Below are 22,193 nucleotides of genomic sequence, written 5' to 3' on the forward strand. Positions count from 1 at the left end.
AATAAGCATCATTATCTACATTTTAAATCCTAGGGAAATCTCTGGGCTATGCTCAATAGGGGGAGTCCCTAAAGGTAGAAAGAATTAGTAGAGGCTAACCATTGGCAGCAGGTCTATAGTTAAGCAAATGCCAGAAAATCCTTGACCTGAGGGGAAATTTACCCCCCTAGTGTACAAGTCTTAGAGGGGGCTGTTATGGATGGTGTCCAGGCTCCAATTGATCAAAGACTACAAATATCAGATAATGCCTTTTGATGATCCTGTATTCTTAGAGCAACACAACTGTTAAAACTCAGTCTGTGAGTGAAGAAGGGTGCCTGTTCCATAGGATCCATTTGTAGATTAGCAGAAAAGAAAACATTTCTTTCTTAGAAATAGCCCACTCATTTAGCCCTTTTTTGGGGAAGCTTTAGCAAAGTAGCTAAAGTAAATTGCATTCTCAAAGTCCAATACATATTCTATTTTTAAAAAATTAGAATTTTAGGTTCTTGATGGATACCTGAACTTGATATTATCTTAATTTTTTAAAAATGATTTAAATGCATGAAGGAAAAGCTTTTTTCTCTACTATATATTTACATGCATTTAGAAGCTACAAAATAATGGGCCAGAAAATCAGTATTAACTGGATGTTCAAGTTTCTTTTTATTATTCTTTTAAAATGTCAATGTTGTTAGTTTAGGAGTTCTCTAAACCAATGAAATGGTAAAGAGAAAACAGTCCAGTGGCACAGTAGATAAACTGATGGACTTAGAATAAAACCTGAATTCAAATCCTGCCTCAGATACTTAACTGGTATCTGAGTATTTAGCAGAGTAGTGCGTTCATTGTTCACAATTATGTTTCTGGTCTGAACAGGTTTGTTCCTGGAAGGTGCTTCTCCTTTATTTGCCATTAGTTTTCTTATGAGAAAAAAAATATTTTTCTTTTTAGACTAAAAGATTTTAACTCATAAGTGAATCAGAGCAGAGGCTGTTTCATTTATTACCTCTGTGGATACAGTTAATGATAAGACAGATTTCCTGTTAGAGGGTGCCAGTTGGTCTGTCTAGGCATGAGTCTACTCACTTCCTGCAGTAAATGAAAGGGAACATGAGTGGAACATTAGGAATATTTAGGTATAAGTGCATTTTCGAAACCTACATGGTTAGGGCTTTGTAGGAGGACTTCTGTTAGTTAAAAGAAGGCAAATGGCTAACTTTTTTAGACAACTTTCTATAGGTGTCAGATCAGCAACAGAGAAACAGAAATAGAACTCCTTTTGTTCTCTTAGTCTACCAGTTTTCTAATTTCTGTCCTCCCTTCTTCTCAGTACTCTTTTATTCTCCATGTCTCCTCACTCCCCTCTCCATGACTTCTTTAGTTTGGAACTTCTAACCTGTGTTGGTATATAATTCACATATCTTTAGTACTTTGCATTGCATGGATGCCTTGGGAAACAGAGGAAAGTAGGAAGTGTAAGATGAACACAGACCAAACTAATACAAGAAGACGTTAAATTTAAGTGATAATTTTTCAAAGTGTGAACACCTACGACAGATACAAAGTGATGATAGAGTATGCAGATCCAAGCAGCAGATTAAATAGACAATGTCCTCTTTTTTCCTACCCTGTTTCTGGTAATCCAATAGGCTCCAACTGTTGATAAGGTGTGAGGATCATTTTTTATCTCATATTGAATGAGGAAGCTCACATTTCAGCAGTGACCAAAGTAGTCACCCTCACCTCACTTGCTTATTCCCCCACCCCCACAACTCATAGACCACTTAGAAGAAATTCAAAATGCTGTTAGACACTGCATCCATAATACAGTCAATGGTCTTCTAATTGTCAAGAATGGGCAAGCTTATACTGAACCTGGTCAACATTTCCTTGATACCAAATATTTGCTAGGTACTATGAGACAGATAAGTCAAAAGATAGGACACTGTACCTTTCTAGAGAACCAGAGGAGGGAGAGGGTAGAGAATTTTCACAATTCCTTTGAATTCCTCTAAAGAATGAGGAATGTAATGAATATTTAGGTATAATATTTAGGTATAAATCTATATGGATAAGGCTGTAAAGTATGTGGACTTTTTAGGCCTTCTGCTTTAAAAGCAATGAAATGGCCAAATGTGAAAGACAATTTTCAATACATAGAGTACCTTAAAGTCTCTGATGGACAGATGAAATTCTCAACAATTTGACTTAGGCTTTTGCAGAGGTTAATGTGTTTCTTTCCTTAGAAATGGTTTTCATGTTAAATTATTGGTCAGGAGAGTTACAACTGATATAAGGGAGGTAGAAAAGTGTTGATTTTTATTCATTTCTACAATCAAGACATTTCAAAAAGATTAGGGGAATCTGTGTAGCAAGGTAACCTCCCCCCAATACCTAAGGTTAAAATATTGTAGAAATAGAATAATTCAGTATACATTTATTATATATAAATATGTAATATTTAACATGTATATATAAAGTTATATTGCATATATCATTGAACTGTGCTTAATGTATTTGATCTGAGCTCTTTCTTATAAAATCTGGTTTCGTTTAACATTTCAGAATAGATTACATATGTAACATATGTATAATTATAAACATATATATATAATTATGTATAATTCATATAATATTCTGACTACATCATCATCAAGAGTTGAGATATGTCCAGTGGCTTATGGTATCAGCTTGGGCACTGCATAAACAGAATGCCATAGACCTGGCCTTTGCTCTACACTACATCAATGACATTCTAGGACTGGTGGTCTATGTTATCAGGCAGGGTTGTTGGTTCCTGTGACTGGCCAGCCTGCCAGCTGCTTCCCAAGAACAAAGGACATTTACAGTTCACTCTCCCCAAGGACCAGTTAAATCATGCCCCAATCCAAATGAAAGAAAGTGAGAAGATGCTGAGTTGTTTATGTCATTCTCTCTGATCTTCCTTTTCTAAAAAAAGAGAGTACATTGTTTAGTTCAGGTTTCTGGATATTGTTGTTTCACCTTCATCTGGGCAAGATCCAATACAACGATAATGTGGCCTAAAGGAAATATTAGTTATCTACTACTCACCCAAATCAGAAGTAAAAACACAGTAAGCAGGAGGGCAGGCTTCCCAATGGTAGAATCCAGTGTGACTCAAGGTTGCTTTGATTAAAGAGCCTGAAGTAGCTTTTCAGTTTAGATAGCTGTAGTCTTCTGCCCTCTGTGAAGGATAGATGAAATGGAAAAAATGTAAATTTATGGCTTTTTTTCTGTCACAGAATCTCTTGGTAGAATTCAGAGGCATGTTATATCAATACCCCCAAGTGATTGCTATATGATAGCAAAGAACTGAACATGGAACCAAGGGCTTAAATTTGAATCCTGTCTCACACACTTACTAGATATGTGATGGTGGGCAAATCAATTATTTTCCCTCTGCCTTAATGTCCACTTTCATGAAAGGAGGATAAAAATGTATGTATTGCAGTTTCCTCACAGGATTGTTGTAAGGACCAAATGAGACCAGGAATGCTAAGCACTTTAAAATACAGTGGCTAGCACACCAGTAATTGCTTAATAAATGCTTGATGACTATATAAACCACATATTATTATATATTGTGAAAATATATCAAGTATAATAAAATGTTACCCTCACCCCACATATAAGTGTGACCTTTCTAAACTTATCTTGAAGTCCAGTTTATAGAATAGGAAGATTTTCCAAAATTCCAGTTGAATCAGTTAAGTTAAACTTTTAAAAAAGGATCATGTATGTGGCTTAATTTGATAGATTCATAATTTTGAGTTTATTGCCCTTTAGAATATTTGCTGGTCTTTCAGACACTTATCAATGTCAATATGTCAAAAGATCTGATGAACAAGCAACTGAAGCTGGAAGGACTACACACCAGAAAAACTGTGGATCATAGTTTCAATATTAAAAAAAAAATCTCAAACCTCTTGTCTTGATAAAGAAATAAAGCCATGAGATTATAGATTTAGAGTGGGAAAGGACCTTGAGGTAATCTGGTCTAACCCTTTCATTTTACAGATGAGGAAATTGAGGCCTAGAGGTTAATTGACTCGATCAAGAAATATAGTAACAGTGTAGAGATTTGAACCCAGGTCTTCTGCCTCTAAATCCAGTATTTTTTTTTCATTAGAGCACACTACAAGGAAAAAGAAAGAGGATTAATGCACTGTTGTTGGATCTATAAAGTGTCAAGCAATTTAGAACATTTTTTTAAAGCTATTAAACTATGACTACCCTTTCATCTAGTGATATACTCCATATATATTACCAGGTCTATAATCCAGAGACCAAAGAAAGAGGGAAAGGACCCATATGTACAGATATGCTTATAGCACCTCTTTCTATGGTTGCTAAATATTGAGATCTGAGGGAGTGTTCATCAATTGTGCAACTGTCAAGTTTTGAATATATGAATGTGATAGAATACTATTGTGCTGTAGGAAATGGTAAAGGCAATGATTTCTGAGAAACCTGGGAAGATGAATGAACAAATGCAAAGTAAAGTGAGAAGATCTAAGAAAACAATTTATACATTGGCAATAATATTGAGAAAAATTAACAATTAAGAAAACTTAGGGACTCTGATCAATACCGTAGCTAACCAGAACACATATATTCATACATAATTATCTATATATCTAGGACATAACTCATCTGGGAATTTATTTTTCCTAGATACATATTTTTGTTAAGGAGTTTTGTTTTTCTTGCTTTCTCAATGGAAGAAAGAGGAAGTAGGAAGGAGAGAATATGTAGCTATGAAAATAAAATGAAATTGAATTAAAAAAAAGCAAATGAAAAAGGAATCAGAAAGTTGGAGACAAAACATGATCCTGAGGAATTTAAGTTGGAAATAAACTTGTCTTTTCTTCTTTTACTGTGAATCTTCATCTTTCATGAACAATTCTGTTTAATATACTGAAAGGATTATTTACTTAAAAGATCAAACAACCTCAAGGTTTGAATCCTGTCTCAGACACTTACTAGATAAGTGATGTTGGGCAAATTCCTTATTTTCCCTAACCCTTAATATCGTCTTTCATGAAGGAAAGGCAATAAATACAGATTGCAGTTACTTTATGGGATTGTTGTGAGGACCAAATGAGATGAGGGGTGCTTTAAATCACGTAAACTATTTGTAATCAACATACTTTATTAAGGGAATAATTACTCAATTGTTGATTTATCCAAGTCTTTTTTTCACTTCAGTTTCTTTCCTTCTATCTACCCTTTGCCCAGCTTATGACTCATTTGTACTTATACCAAGGAGAGAAAGAGGAGTGAAAGGATGAAAAAGTAAAATCAATAACTCATACATGATAGTAGCCACTAGGAAAGGATTGATGATGAAAAACACTAAACTATTCTCTAAAAGGTGGAGTTAGGGAAAAATGAGATGTTAAAGTTATTAAGGACTTAATTTATCCATGTTGAAATAAAGAGTATATATAAAAGACCATTAAGAACTATTTATGTGAAAGCAAAAGGGGAAAAATCATCTCTGCCCCATTTTCCAAGAGGTCATTTTCACTTTATTAACTCAGAGATGATGCAATATTGGTGTTATAGGTGAAATGGACAAATTCTTTATGGAGTACAATATTTTTCTCAATTTTTTACTTTGAAGCCCATAAAAAAAATATCAAGGTGTTTAATGCCCAGTGTAAGGAGGCCTGGAAAGTGACCAGAAACAAGTAAAAATATATGGAGCTTAAAATAGTGTTGTTAACTACTTTATTATTTGATTTTTGAATTAAATGCAATATGCATATAGTATTGGTAAGTCCATTTATGGTATTACAAATTATTTTCTAAATCAGTGAATAATCCATTGAGGCCTCTCATCAGAAAGGAAGAGCCACATTGAGTTTTTTTACCTGGTTTCGTTTTAAGTGTTGTTCATAAATAAATGAGGAATGTGAAACTCTGTGTAGTTTCAGAGTAGTTAGTTCCAGGGCGAAAAAAACCCCACTAGAAGTCAGGCTTCAGATGTTAACAACCAGAATGCTTTCCAGAAAAGCACTTAGGAGATCTGTTGGTAGCAACCCTACCTGCTAATTCTTTACCCTAACTTTGTTTCTAATGCAAATTAGTGAGGATTTTTTTCCCCAAGGAAGTCTTCAGATATAAATCTACACTGCAGTAATTAGAAAGAGTGCTTAGTGTGAACAACTAGAACAGGGAAGTAATGAAACTTGAATCTTTTTAAAACTTTCATTTTACAAAGGTTTATCCTACCTATCTAACTTATCACTCTGCTTATTCATTAAACTACTTACTGTTAAGGGTATGCCAGTGTGTAACAGTCTTGTAATAATTTTAAATGTATCCATTTTAGATAATAAGTTTGCATGGGACACTGAAACCTAAGGCAGAAAGGTTTAAAGACTTGCCCCAGTCTTACCTAAAATTTAAAGAGATTTCATGTATTTCAAAAGAAACTGATAACCAGTACCAGTCTAAGAAGAATGAACATGTTGAAATGTAAATTTTCCTGAAACTTATCTTCTAGTTCCCCTATTAACACCCCCCCCCCAAGAAAATGCCCACACTGACAAAAACCCTCTCACCACTCTGATGCATTTGATTGCAACCTTGTTCTAAAGGACACATCCTACCTCCTCCAGAATATCAGACTTGTTCCATCTACTCCTAAACTTATTTTCTTAACTTAAATTCACTTTGACGGCAGTTAGGATTAACTAACTCCAAAACTAGTGTTCTTTTCACTACACCTTCAATTTTCACAATTTTAGCCTTTATTATATGTAAATTACTGTTAAATTTCTCAAATACAAGTCTCAATATTATAGAATTATTTCATATTATATAAAATGCTATGAAAAGTATTTTTAAAGTGGTGAATGACAGCATCAGATTGTACTAAATTAGAACTGAATGGATTTAAGCAAGTGGCCAGAATATCCGTTTATCTTACAAAAGAAACAGCTGGGATTAGCACAGCCATACAGTTAGTTCTAGAAGTTTCTAGAACCTTCTGTTTCCTTATATATGATTTAAAAAAAATTACACGGTAGGGTAAAATGTGCCTAAATTCTCTTTTATAACTAAGGGGAAGGTGAAAGAGGTCACTACATAGGAGGTGAAGTGTACATGTGTTTGTGGAGAAAGACATGATAAAAGAAGGTGCTGAGGGGAGAAATTGCAGATTTCAGGATGGAAAAGAAAAAAAATATCTTTTAAAACTTTCCTAGGATCCTTGAAGAAGCTTAAAAAAATTACAATAATTTTGAGTGAAAATTTTAAGTTGATTGTAAGCCTTTCGCACCCACCCCCTCCCAAAGCCCAGAAGAAACACTTCACCCATGAAAATACTGAGGTCAATAGAAGTAATATAAAAGTTTGGGAGAAATTTCATTTTTTCCCAAATTTTATCATTATATATTTGAAGTCTATGCTGAGGAAGCAACACTGTGTGGAGGGAAGAGCTCTGGCCACTTTGGAAAAAGAGCAACTGGGTTCAAATTTGGCTCTTGACATGGATTAACTGTGTGACCCTGACCAAGTCGTTAATCATTTTAGATTTCCATTTCTTCATCTACAAAAGGAGGTTGTGGTAGATGACCTATGAGGTCCCTTACAGCTCTAAGATCCCATGGTGACAATATTTATTAATTTGTTCCACAAATATTTAATGGGAATTCATTTCCATCAAAACTCCTTACTATGGCCTCAGACACTTCCCAGCTGTGTGATCCTGGGCAAGTCACTTAACCACCCCATTGCCTAGCCCTTAGCTCTTCTGCCTTGGAACTGGTTCCAAGACAGAAGGTAAGGGTTTAAATTAAAAAACAAAACACCCTACTAGGTATTGCAAAAAATTCAAAGATGAAGATTTTAAAGTTCTTAAAGACAAAACACAAGCAAACACATCACCACTACGTCTTCCACATCTTTCTTTCTTTCTGAAGGGATACAAATTTCCAGACCACGAGTTTCAAAACAAACCAGAACTCTCTCCTTCATCACTAAGCTATTTCTTTGCCTCATAAAAGAAGTAAGGACTTATTTTTCCCCCCACTTTCCTGTCCTTTTACAGGCGAAGGATCTGAGATTTGACAGGTGAGGTCACTGCCTCTATCAACGTTAGACCAGGCAACCCTCCCACCAGTGCCTGAATCTAGAACATTTAGGTTTAGCTGTGTGACCGGAGCAAATCATTTAACTACCTCCCCTCACCCTCCTCTTCCAGACCTCAGTTTCCTCATCAGTAAAATGAGAGAATTTGCCTTAAAGAGCTTCTAAGGTGCCAACCAGCCCTCAAACTTTGATTCTTTATGATCTCTCAGCCAGGTAGATTGTTGTTCCTAATACAATGATTCACTCCCCACTCCCCACCCCCACCCTCCCGTGCCCACCTGAAGCCTTTTTGGCTCAGCAGGACCTACAAGTGCTTGCATTCTCCAGACAAAAGTTTTTCAGATCCCAGTCGCTGCCGTGCCTGAAGGGACTTCAGGAGGGTCTCCCACCCTTTGCAATACTGAAGTCTCACTCAGCGCTGAGGGTGGGTATCCGCGCCTCAGATCCCTGCAGCCCTTGCAGAACAACACTTAGCCCAGTGGTCCCCGTGGGACTGAACTCACCCCTGCAGCTCTCGGCAAAGCAGCGGGAGCCCGGAGCTGCAGCCGCCGCCGTAGCCGCCCGGCTCCCGCTCCTGTCCTCCTGTCTCCGGTCCAGTATCCGAGATGCAAGTTTCTACTCTCTCAACGCCACGCCCCTTAGGCTCTCAGTCAGTCCCCGTGCAGGGCTCTGACAGAGCAAGCGCCCAATGCTACCGGGCAAGGTTCACTAGCGGGTAACACAAGCTCCCCGAAAAGCGGGGAGAGCACCTGGGAGGCGTGGTTCACTCTCTCCCCTTTCCCCTCATCCCCGTCTCTAAAACAATGCCCACAATGCACTAGCGCACACGTGTTTGCCCTTCAGCCCTTGTCTCGAAGTTCACGGGCCTCGGGGCGCTCAGCCAACTCTCTGGGGTTCCGAAGCCTTATTTCTCCCAGCGAGTGGACATTTCCATACTAAAGCTGCGAGGAGTCATCCTCCTTCGACTGAGAAGGGAGAAAGACCCGGCCAACTGAAACGTAAGATCCCAAAGCTTTGCATTTTTTGTTCTTTAGATTACATCCTGCTTCCCTATCAAAAAGTTTAGTTTAAAAAAAAAATTTTAGTCAGGATCTGGATTCAAATTTGAGGGCTGGCATTCATTACCCGTGTGACTTTGTAGCTTAACATTTTCTCTTCAAAGAAATGCGGTGACTGGGCTACCCGCAGAGGTCTTTCTTAGATCTAACCCTATGACTTTTCCTTCTCCCTTCTCTATTTCCTAAAGTTATATCTGTAGACCACCCACCCATATGGGACACGAGAATAATCTGAGGTACCGTCAGGTGCTTTAAAGTTTTATTCTATTGAAGGTAAGGACAAGTCATGGCGTGAAGGGGAAAGATTCTTACTCAAGTCTAACCCCAAATGCCAAGGTACAACCTTGATGCATATAGTTGTGATAAGACAAAGAGGGTATAGCTGTACCCATGGTAAAATTTGCTTAGTGACAAGACAGTTTGTTCAGCCTCAGAGTCTATTCGCAGAGTCTGCCCAGCTTCAAGTAGGGGGGCAGTTTTGTTTGGTGATTGAAAGTCTATTCATAACAGAGCCATGTTGTCTGGAACATGGTTCTTCTAGGTGTTTTCCATTACTCAGCTGACATGGTTCTAGTCCGAGGTTTTGACAGTAACAAGATTAACAGAAATGGAGTTGATTCCTAGTGTAGGAGTGCAAAGGACTGTTGTTATGTCAAGTTCACAGCACATCTTGATTATGTCAGTTATGCTCAGCTGCTAGGTTTGGCCTTGGAGCTGCTAGGTCTTGTCTTGGGGAACTAACAACTCAGAAAAATGAGTGGCATTAGCAAAAGGTAAAATTTGATGCCCTGACATTTCCTATGACTTGGATGCTTCCAAATTCAATATCTAGTCCCCACTTTCCCATTTTAAGTAGCCTTGCACCTCAAACTCAACATGTCTAAAATCAAACTTGTATCTCCTTCCACCCAACAGCTTCTCTTCTAAATGTATTTAATTCTGTCCCCACTACCCCACTTCTCCATTCACTACACTCTGAACCTTAAGGTCACTTTGGACTCTGAGACCCTCTCACATCTCCTGAAAATGATAAGATTCCAAGGCCTGTGGATTATTCCTTCAGTCTCTCTTCCTTGCTGCCCTTCCTCTCTATTCCCACCGTTACTATTCTAGTTCTCTTCTAACTGGTCTTCTTGTGTCTTTTTTTCCACAGGACTTCCTTTCACTGCCAATACACTTGGCAACTACTTTGTCAGAACTATTCTGAGGCATGTAGGTGGTGTAAAGGATAGAGTGCCATCTGTAAAATGGGGATAATAATAGCATCTTCCTCCTAAGGTTGTTGTGAGGATAAAATGAGATAATAATTATAAAGTCCTTCCCTAAACCATAAAGCACTAAATAAATGCTAGCTATTTTCACAGGGCAGCTGAAACAACTGAACAACAAATTCTTCTCAAATCAAAGTGTAATAGAAAGAACATGGGGTGGGCAATGGGAAGCTAGGTTGCTCAGTGGTTAGAATGCCTTTCAAATCTGGCCTCAGACATTTCCTAGCTGTGTGACCCTGAGCAAGTCACTTATCCCCATTTGCCTACCCGTTGCTCTTCTATCTTAGAGTTGTTACTGGTCAGAAATAAAGGTTTAGAAAGAAAGAAAGAAAGAACATGGGCCTGGATATAGAAACCCTAGGTTAAGATTTTATTCTTTCCACTTAATAGTCACAAGAAATCACTTGTCCTTCAAGATCTTTATTTTCTGTACTGGTAAAATGTAGATAAAAATACTTGTCCCACCTACTTCATACAGTTAATTATGAAGATTAAATGATATGCAAAAATGTACCATAAAAACTACAAAGTGGTTCTAGCACATAAACTTCATAATAATGAATGAAACTTATCTGTATGGGTAATTCCTCCAACCAGGCATATCATAATCCATCATAATGATTATTCATTCTGTTCTACTCTTGTTCATGTCTTATGACAAATAATCTATAGGAGGTCTATCTAATGCACCGAGGATTGCCCTTTATTTCACTGGAAGGCATGTGGATATTAGTGAAGCACATTTGTTATGTCCATTGGGTAATTCCTGCTATGTTACAAGCCCACAGCCTTTTTACACTTTTTCCTACCTCAGTCTTCATTACCAATGTGTTAAGGTCTGTTCATACCTACTATTTATCACACTATTTCCATTATACTACATTATTGGAAGAAGCAAAAAATATTTAAACTGTTATCTTTCATCTTACATATTTAAACTGAGCCTTGTATAGAGGAATTAAAAAGACTAAGGCAATTCTATTCTCTTACTCAGTTTTGAACAGCTTAGTACCTTATTTGCTATTTGGTACACACACACAAAAGCACATATACTCTCTGTTTTAATAAGCTTTATTGTGCATTTATTAAGCTTTAAAAGCTTAAAATTGAACTAAGACTTTTGGGACATCATATATATGTCTATATCTATATAGATATTTACCTATCTATAAGTATACCTTTGTAGATACATCCACAATATATTTTCTTGTTCCCTTTTTTCAGACATGTCCAACTCTAAGTGATTTTAATATATTCTTGGGAAAAATACTGGAGTTGTTTACCATTTTCTTCTTCAGCTCATTTTACAGATAAGGGAACTGAAGTAAATGGGCCTGCTCTATCTACTGAACCACCTAACTACCTAGAAGCAGCATTAAAAAGACTTGAGAACAATTATCATTTTATTGTTTTTTTAAAATTGTAACTGACTTTTTCTGATCTCATTTGAGATTTTCTTGGTTGGTATAGAGATCCACCACAGAGTCCTATATTATTTATCTGTGGGTGGGTGACCTGAGAAGGAGAATGGAGGCCAGAGGAATATGGATGAGAGATAGATAAGGCAGTCAGAGGAAGCGAAGCAGGAATAAAGACTCAGACACCACAAGTTAAAGCACTTGGGGACAAGCGACTTCCATAATAACCTCTCTAGAAAGAGAAAGCGAGTGGAGAAATTATAAGTATGAAGACCGAGAGAACCTGCGTGGAGCTGAGAACTCTGGGACATCCCCCATGGGCCATACAGCCAAGAGATTAATGGGAGATGTGTGGGGCAGCTGTGCTGCATCAGTCAGTCAGACAGGAGGAACATAATAGGCCACAGCAAGATCAAGATTGTAAGAGGCAAGAGGGAGAGCAAAGCCTGTGAGAGTGAGAGGTGGAAGAGAAGGGAAGAGAGAAGGCTCACACATGCTCCCCAGCCTTTATTGGGGACCTTAGGAATGTCAAATGGGAGGTGATTCATGAATATGTGACATGATATAGGTTTTTACATTGGTAGCATTGACTATGACAGAATCACAGAGGAGGAGATTAATCCAATCCACACTTTGCAAATAAATGTACTTGGAGCCAGGACTCTGGCTGTCAACACCCAGCCCAGGAATTTGCCAGTCCTTTGGACTGTCCCTTTCCATACCATGTGTCTGGTAAATGAATATACAGGATACAATATCAATACATCAATCATACTTCCAAGATGCTAAGATGCCTGATATGCTACAGTTGGGATACTAGAGTGGTTTGCAATTTCCTTCTCCAGCTAAGGACACTGAGGGAAACAGGGTTAGGTGACTTGTCTAGAGTCACATAGCAAGTATCTGACACCAGATTTTAATTCAGGAAGATGAAGTATTGACTCTAGGCCTGACACATTATATACACTGTGCCACCTAGCTGCTATTGGATAAATACATGAATGTATATATGTGTATGATGGAGTAAGTAGAAATGTAAAATGATGATGATACTTGTAATTTTAGCAGAAAAATTTGCCACAAAGATTTTTTCTTTAGTTAACTTTTCCCCTTCTAATTATAACTTTTTTCTATGCCTATTTTATTTTATTTTTATTTATTTAATTTTATTTGGTCAATTTCAAACATTATTCCTTGGTTACAAAAATCATATTCTATTCCTCCCTCCCCTGCCCTTCCCGTTGCCGACTCGCAATTCCACAATTCCACTGGGTATTACATGTGTCCTTGCTCAGAACCTATTTCCATGCTGTTGATGTTTGCGCCAGCATGTTCCTTTAGGGTCTATATTCCCAATCATATCCCCCTCGACCCATGTAGTCAAGCAGTTGTTTTTCTTCTGTGTTTCTCCTCCCACAGTTTTCCCTCTGGATGTGGATAATGTTCCTTCTCCTAGATCCCTCTGGGTTGTTTAGGATCACTGCATTTTCACTAATGGAGAAGTCCATTATCTTCTATTGTACCACAGTGTATCAGTCTCTGTGTACAATGTTCTCCTGGTTCTGCTCCTTTCGCTCTGCATCACTTCCTGGAGGTTGTCCCAGTCCCCATGGAATACCTCCACTTTATTATTCCTTTGAGCACAATAGTATTCCATCACCAACCTATACCACAATTTGTTCAGCCATTCTCCAATGGAAGGTCATCCCCTCATTTTCCAATTTTTTTTTTGCCACCACAAAGAGTGCAGCTATGAATATTCTTGTACAAGTCTTTTTCCTTATTATCTCTTTGGGGTACAAACCCAGCAGTGCTATGGCTGGATCAAAGGGCAGACAGTCTTTTAGCGCCCTTTGGGCATAGTTTCAAATTTCCCTCCAGAATGATTGGATCAATTCACAACTCCAACAGCAATGCATTAATGTCCCTACTTTGCCACATCCCCTCCAGCATTCATTAAGTTCCTTTGCTGTCTTATTGGCCAATCTGCTAGGTGTGAGGTGATACCTCAGAGTTGTTTTGATTTACATCTCTCTGATTATAAGAGATTTAGAACACTTTTCCATGTGCTTATTAATAGTTTTGATTTCTTTAACTGAAAATTGCCTATTCATGTCCCTTGCCCATTTATCAATTGGAGAATGGCTTGATTTTTTGTACAACTGGTTTAGTTCTTTATAAATTTGAGTAATTAGACCTTTGTCAGAGGTTTTTATGAAGATTGTTTCCCAATTTGTTGCTTCCCTTCTGGTTTTAGTTACATTGGTTTTGTTTGTACAAAAACTTTTTAATTTGATGTAGTCAAAATTATTTAGTTTACATTTTGTTACTTTCTAAGTCTTGCTTGGTTTTAAAATCTTTCCCTTCCCAAAGGTCTGACATGTATACTATTCTGTGTTCACCTAATTTACTTATAGTTTCCTTCTTTATGTTCAAGTCATTCACCCATTCTGAGTTTATCTTGGTGTAGGGTGTGAGGTGTTGATCCAAACCTAATCTCTCCCACACTGTCTTCCAATTTTCCCAGCAGTTTTTATCAAATAGTGAACTTTTGTCCCAAAAGCTTGGGTCTTTGGGTTTGTCTTAGACTGTCTTGCTGAGGTAATTTACACCAAGTCTATTCCACTGATCCTCCTTTCTGTCTCTTAGCCAGTACCAAATTGTTTTGATTATCACTGCTTTGTAATATAGTTTGAGATCTGGGACTGCAAGGCCACCTTCCTTTGTATTTTTTTTTTCATTATTTCCCTGGATATCCTTGATCTTTTGTTCTTCCAAATGAACTTTGTTATGGGTTTCTCTAATTCAGTAAAAAAGTTTTTGGTAGTTCAATGGGTATGGCACTAGATAGATAGATAAGTTTGGGTAGGATGGTCATTTTTATTATGTTAGCTCGTCCCATCCACGAGCAGTAAATGTTTTCCCAATGGTTTCGATCTAGTTTTAATTGTGTGGAGAGTGTCTTGTAGTTGTGTTCATATAGTTCCTGCATTTGTCTCGGCAGATAGATTCCCAAGTATTTTATATTGTCTACGGTGGTTTTAAATGGTATTTCTCTTTCTAATTCTTGCTGCTGAACTGGGTTGGAGATATATAGAAATGCTGATGACTTATGCAGGTTTATTTTGTATCCTGCAACTTTGCTAAAGATGTTGATTATTTTGACTAGCTTTTTGGTTGATTCCCTAGAATTCTTTAAGTAAATCATCATATCATCCCCAAAGAGTAACAGCTTGGTCTCCTCATTGCCAATTTTAATGCCTTCAATTTCTTTTTCTTCTCTAATTGCTACTGCTAGTGTTTCTAGTACAATATTAAATAATAGAGGTGATAATGGGCATCCTTGTTTCACTCCTGATCTTATTGGGAATGCATCTAGTTTATCCCCATTGCAGATGATGTTTGCTGATGGTTTTAGATAAATACTTTTTATTATTTTTAGGAATGACCCTTCTATTCCTATACTTTATAGTGTTTTCAATAGGAATGGGTGTTGTATATTATCAGAAACTTTTTCTGCATCTATTGAGATAATCATGTGGTTTTTGTTGGTTTGCTTGTTGATATGGCCAATTATGTGGATGATTTTTGTAATATTGAACCATCCTTTCATTCCTAGTATAAATCCTACCTGATCATAGTGGATAACCCTTGTGATGATTTGCTGGAGTCTTTTTGCTAGTATCCTCTTTAAGATTTTTGCATCTATATTCATTAGGGAGATTGACCTATAGTTTTCTTTCTCTGTTTTTAACCTGCCTGGCTTTGGGATTAGTACCATGTTTGTGTCGTAAAAAGAATTTGGGAGAACCTCTTCTTAGCTTATTCTGTCAAATAGTTTGTATAATATGGAATTAGTTGTTCTTTGAATGTTTGATAGAATTCATTTGTGAATCCGTCTGGACCTGGGGATTTTTTCTTAGGGAATTCTTTGATGGCTTGTTCAATTCCTTTTTCTGATATGGGGTTGTTTAGGTAATTTATTTCTTCTTCTTTTAGTCTAGGCAATTCATATTTTTGTAAGTATTCATTCATATCACCTAGATTGCCATATTTGTTGCCATTTAATCGGGCATAGTAGTTTTTAATAATTGCCTTGATTTCCTCATCATTAGAGGTGAGGTCTCCCTTTTCATCTTGGATACTGTCAATTTGGTTTTTTCTTTTTTTTAAATCAGACTGACTAGTATTTTGTCTATTTTATTTGTTTTTTTCAATGTACCAGCTTCTAGTCTTATTTATTAAATCAATAGTTCTTTGACTTTCAATTTTATTAATTTCTCCTTTGAGTTTTAGGATCTCTAATTTAGTCTTCATCTGAGGATTTTTAATTTGTTCACTTTCTAGTTCTTTAATTTGCATGCCCAATTCATTGCCCTCTGCCCTTCTTAATTTGTTTATATATGAACTCAAGGATATAAATTTCCCCCTGAGTACTGCTTTGGCTGCATCCCATAGGTTTCGAAAGGATGTCTCACCATTGTCATTTTCTTCAGTGAAGTTATTGTTTCTACAATTTGTTCTTTAACTAGCCAGTTTTGGAGAATCATATTGTTTAATTTCCAATTAATTTTTTATTTATCTCTCCATGTATCCTTGCTAATTATTATTATTATTATTTTTTAAACCCTTACCTTCCATCTTTGAGTCAATACTGTGTATTGGCTCCAAAGCAGAAGAGTGGTAAGGGCTAGGCAATGGGTGTCAAGTAACCTGCTCAGGGTCACACAGCTGGGAAGTGTCTGAGACCAGATTTGAACCTAGGACCTCCCGTCTCTAGGGCTGACTCTCAATCCACTGAGCCACCCAGCTGCCCCCCTAATTATTATTTTTATTGCATTGTGGTCTGAGAAGTTTGCATTTATTATTTCTGCCCTTTTGCACTTGTTTGCAATGATTTTGTGCCCTAATACATGGTCAATTTTTGTGAATGTACCATGTGCTGCTGAAAAGAAGGTGTATTCCTTTTTGTCCCTATTTATTTTTCTCCATATGTCTACTAACTCTAATTTTTCTAAGATTTCATTCGCTTCTCTCACCTCTTATTTATTTTTTTGGTTTGATTTATCTAGTTCGGATAGAGGAAGGTTCAGATCTCCCACTAGTATAGTTTTTTCTATCTATTTCATCCTTGAGCTCCTCTAGTTTCTCCTTTAGAAATTTGGATGCTATGCCATTTGGTGCATACATATTCAGTACAGATATTTCCTTGTTGTCTATCCTGCCTTTTATCAGGATGTAATTACCTTCCCTATCTCTTTTTAACTACATTTATTTTTTCTTTGGCTTTGTCAGATATTATGATTGCTACTCCTGCCTTCTTTTTATCAGTTGATGCCCAATAGATTTGGCTCCATCCTCTTACTTTCACCCTATGCGTATCTACCTTCCTCATGTGTTTTTCTTGTAGATAGCATGTGGTAGGGTTTTGGACTCTAATCCACTCTGCTATTCGCTTGCGTTTTATGGGTGAGTTCATTCCATTCTCATTCAGAGTTATGATTACTAGCTGTGTATTTCCCAGCATTTTGATTTCAATTCTTGGTCCTGCCTCTTCTTCTTTCAATATTTCCTTCTATATCAATGTTTGTTTATAGTCAGTCCGCCTAATTCCCACCCTTAGTTTACTTCCCTTTCTACCCCCCTCCCTTCTTATTCCCTCCCTTATTTTCCCCTGTAGTCTTTTTAAAATTGCCCCCCTCTCACCTTCTCCCTCCCTTGTACTGCTTCCCTCCCCCCAGTCCATTTTTTACCCTTCTATTCCCCATAGGGTGCAAATCTATTCTCTTCCCCAATTAATTGGATTATTCTTCCTTCTTTGGGTCAGTTTCAAAGCATGTAAGAGTTGAGTATTTCCTATCTCCAACCTCTTCACCCTTCCAGTGTATCGATGTTCTCCCCCCTCCCGCCATGAGCTTCTTTGTGACATATAAATTGACCCCCATTTGTTTCTTTTCCTATTTCTTTTAGTATTAACCTTTTTTTTTAGCTCTGGTTGTATGTATGTATATTTTTATATATATATATATATATATATACATATATATATATATATACACACACACACACATATATACACACACATTTATATGTATTTATGCATGCATATATTTATATAGCTATTTATGTCTTGTCCTTTCATCCTATACAGTTTGTCACTGTTCCCTCTAAGTATAATTCTTTTAGCTGCCCAGGTGATAGCAACAGTTTTTAAGAGTTACCAATGACCTCTTTTCTTATAGGGATAGATATCATTTTAACTTATTGAGTCTCTTAGAAAAATTTTGTTGTTGTTTTGTTTTTCTTTTTCCCCATCTTTTTAAATTACCTTTCGATGACTCTCTTGAGTTCTGTGCTTGGACATCAAATTTTCTGTTCAGGTCTGGTCTTTTCTTTACGAATACTTGGAATTCTCCTATTGTGTTGAATGACCATACTTTCCCCTGTAAGGATATAGTCAGTTTTGATGGGTATTTTATTCTTGGTTGTAGACCTAGTTCCCTTGCTTTCTGGAATATCGTATTCCATGCCTTTCAGGCCTTTAGTGTGGATGCAGCCAGATCTTGAGTTATCCTCACCGTGTTTCCATGGTATCTGAATGGCTTCTTCTTGGCAGCTTGTAATATCTTTTATTTGGTATGATAGTTTTTGAGTTTGGCTATAACATTTCTGGGTGTTGTCAGTTGGGGATTAAATATAGGAGGTGATCTGTGGATTCTTTCAATCTCCACTTTCCCCTCTTGTTCTAGGATATCAGGACAGTTTTCCCAAATAATTTTCTGTAGTATTATGTCCAGGCTTTTTCTTTTGTCATGGTCTTCTGGTAGTCCAATGATTCTTAAATTGTCTCTTCTTGAATGATTTTTAAAATTTTTATTTGGTCATTTCCAAACATTATTCATTGGAAACAAAGATCATTTTCTTTTCTTCCCTCCCCTCCCTCCCACCACCTCTCCCATAGCCCACGCGCAATTCCACTGGGTATCACATGTGTTCTTGATTCAAACCCATTTCCATGTTGTTGGTATTTGCATTAGAGTGTTTATTTAGAGTCTCTCCTCAGTCATATCCCCTCCTCCCCTGTAGTCAAGCAGTTGCTTTTCATCGGTATTTTTACTCCCACAGTTTATCTTCTGCTTGTGGATAGTGTTTTTTAGATCCCTGCAGATTGTTCAGGGACACTGCATTGACACTAATGGAGAAGTCCATTACCTTCGATTGTACCACAATGTATCAGTCTCTGTGTACAATGTTTTCCTGGTTCTCCTTTCGCTCTGTATCACTTCCTGGAGGTTGTTCCAGTCTCCATGGAATTCCTCCACTTTATTATTCCTTTGAGCACAATAGTATTCCATCACCAACATATACCACAATTTGTTCAGCCATTCCCCAATTGAAGAGCATCCCCTCATTTTCCAATTTGTGGCCACTACAAAGAGTGCAGCTATGAATATTCTTGTACAAGTCTTTTTCCTTATTATCTCTTTGGGGTACAAGTCCAGTAGTGCTATGGCTGGATCAAAAGGCAGACAGTCTTTTATCGCTCTTTGGGCATAGTTCCAAATTGCCCTCCAGAATGGTTGGATTAATTCACAACTCCACCAGCAATGAATTAGTGTCCCTACTTTGCCACATCCCCTCCAGCATTCATTACTTTCCATAGCTGTTATGTTAGCCAATCTGCTAGGTGTGAGGTGATAACCTCAGAGTTGTTTTGATTTGCATCTCTCTGATGATAAGAGATGTAGAACACTTCTTCATGTGCTTATTAATAGTTTTGATTTCTTTGGCTGAGAACTGCCTGTTCATGTCCCTTGCCCATTTATCAATTGGAGAATGGCTTGATTTTTTGTACAACTGATTTAGCTCTTTGTAAATTTGAGTAATTAAACCTTTGTCAGAGGTTTTTATGAAGATTGTTTCCCAATTTGTTGCTTCCCTTCTGGTTTTAGTTACATTGGTTTTGTTTGTACAAAAACTTTTTAATTTGATGTAGTCAAAATTATTTAGTTTACATTTTGTTACTTTCTAAGTCTTGCTTGGTTTTAAAATCTTTCCCTTCCCAAAGGTCTGACATGTATACTATTCTGTGTTCACCTAATTTACTTATAGTTTCCTTCTTTATGTTCAAGTCATTCACCCATTCTGAGTTTATCTTGGTGTAGGGTGTGAGGTGTTGATTGAAACCTAATCTCTCCCACACTGTCTTCCAATTTTCCCAGCAGTTTTTATCAAATAATGGATTTTTGTCCCAAAAGCTGGGGTTTTTGGGTTTGTCATAAACTGTCTTGCTGAGATCATTTACGCCAAGTCTATTCCACTGATCCTCCTTTCTGTCTCTTAGCCAGAACCAAATTGTTTTGATAACCACTGCTTTATAGTATAGTTTGAGATCTGGGACTGCAAGTCCTCCTTCCTTTGCATTTTTTCCTTCTTTTTGTCAGTTGATGCCCAATAGATTTGGCTCCACCCTCTTACTTTCACCCTAAGTGTATCTACCTTTCTCATATGTGTTTCTTGTAGACAGCATATGGTAGGGTTTTGGACTCTAATCCACTCTGCTATTCGCTTGCGTTTTATGGGTGAGTTCATTCCATTCACATTCCAAGTTATGATTACTAGCTGTGTATTTCCCAGCATTTTGATTTCTGCTCCTTTACCTGCCTTTTCTTCTTTCACTATTTCCTTCTACACCAATGTTTGCTTTTGAACAGTCCCCCTTGTTCCCACCCTTATTTTACTTCCCTTTCTACCCCCCTCCCTATTTATTCCCCCCTTATTTTCCCTGTAGTCTTTCTAAAATTAACCCCCGCTCCCTCCCTCTCTTGTACTGCTTCCCTCCCCACCAGACCGTTTGTTACCCTTCTACTCCCCTATAGGGTGCAAATCTATTCTCTGCCCCCAATGGATTGGATTGATTTTCACTCCTTGAGTCACTTTCAAAGCACGTAAAAGTTGAGTATTTCCTGTCTCTGACCTCTTTACCCCTCCAGTGTATTGATGTTCTCCCCCTTCCCACCATGAGCTTCTTTATGACATATAAATTTACCCCCATTTGTTTCTTTTCCCATTTCTTTTAATATTAAACTATTTTTAAGCTCTAGTTATATATATATATGCATACTCATGTGTATGTATTTTTGCATGCATATATCTATTTACCTATTTATGTTTTGTCCTTTCATCCTGTACAGTTTGTTGCTGTTCCCTCTAAGTATACTTCTTTTTGCTGCCCAGCTAATAACAACAGTTTTTAAGAGTAACCAATGACCTCTTTTCTTATAGGGATAGATATCATTTTAACTTATTGAGTCTCCTAAAATTTTTTTTTGTTTTTCTTTTTTCCCCTCTTTTTTAATTACCTTTTGATGATTCTCTTGAGTTCTGTGCTTGGACATCAAATTTTCTGTTCAGGTCTGGTCTTTACGAATTCTTGAAATTCTTCTATTTTGTTGAATGACCATACTTTCCCCTGTAAGAATATAGTCAATTTTGCTGGGTAGTTGATTCTTGGTTGTAGACCTAGTTCCCTTGCTTTCCGGAATATTGTATTCCATGCCTTTTTTTTTTCAGTGTGGATGCAGCCAGATCCTGAGTTATCCTCACTGTGGTTCCTTGGTATCTGAATGACTTCTTCTTGGCAGCTTGTAATATCTTTTCTTTGGTCTTATAGTTCTTGAATTTGGCTATAACATTCCTGGATGTTGTCAGTTGGGGATTAAGTACAGGAAGTGATCTGTGGATTCTATCAATCTCCACTTTTCCCTCTTGTTCAAGGATTTCGGGGCAGTTTTCTTTAATAATTTCCTGTAATATAATGTCCTGGCTTTTTCTTTTGTCATGGTCTTCTGGTAGGCCAATAATTCTTAAATTGTCTCTCCTTGAACGATTTTCTAAATCCTCTGTTTTGTGAATGAGATGCTTCCATATTTTCCTCAATTTTTTCATTCTTTTGGTTTTGTTTTATATGTCTTGCTGCCTTGTGAGGTCACTCGATTCAAGTTGTATTCTGGTTCTTAAAGACTGGATTTCATCCTTAGTTTTTTGGTTGTCCTTTTCCTTTTGGTTGGATTTTCTTTGGAGGTCATCTTTCATCTTTTTCACCTCATCTTTCATCTGCTTTGCCTCATCTTTCATCTCCTTTGCCTCATTTTCCAGCTGGTTGATTTTGGTTGATCCAACTTTCAAGACACTATTTTCTGTTTCCAGATGACTTATCTTAGTTTTTAAGTTCTTTTCCCAATTGTCTTCAGCCTCTCTTAATTGTGTTTTTAATTGCATTTTGAGTTCTTCCAAAGCCTGTATCCAATTTGCTGGGATTTCTGATTTTTTCTTTGCTGGGT

At 37.2% G+C, this 22,193-nt stretch overlaps 1 protein-coding gene and 1 long non-coding RNA gene across 3 annotated transcripts in view; one reads left to right on the top strand and one right to left on the bottom strand.

Moving 5' to 3' along the window:
- The window catches only part of SLC26A5 (solute carrier family 26 member 5), a 61,669-nt gene extending 52,760 nt beyond the window's left edge, over positions 1-8,909 (bottom strand). For both annotated transcript variants that reach the window (XM_007504069.3, XM_007504068.3), the window contains exons 1-2: positions 8,607-8,909; positions 3,055-3,187 (exon numbers count right to left, since the gene is read on the bottom strand). The gene's annotated coding sequence lies outside the window, so the exon portion shown is untranslated. The remainder of the gene's footprint in view (positions 1-3,054; positions 3,188-8,606) is intronic.
- LOC107648961 (uncharacterized) overlaps positions 8,884-22,193 on the top strand; it is a 61,277-nt gene continuing 47,967 nt past the window's right edge. The window contains exon 1 of the long non-coding RNA XR_001624924.2: positions 8,884-9,101. This is a non-coding gene — a long non-coding RNA (uncharacterized LOC107648961). The remainder of the gene's footprint in view (positions 9,102-22,193) is intronic.

Source organism: Monodelphis domestica, chromosome 5, assembly GCF_027887165.1.
Source record: "Monodelphis domestica isolate mMonDom1 chromosome 5, mMonDom1.pri, whole genome shotgun sequence".
NCBI classification, from domain to species: Eukaryota; Metazoa; Chordata; class Mammalia; order Didelphimorphia; family Didelphidae; genus Monodelphis; species Monodelphis domestica.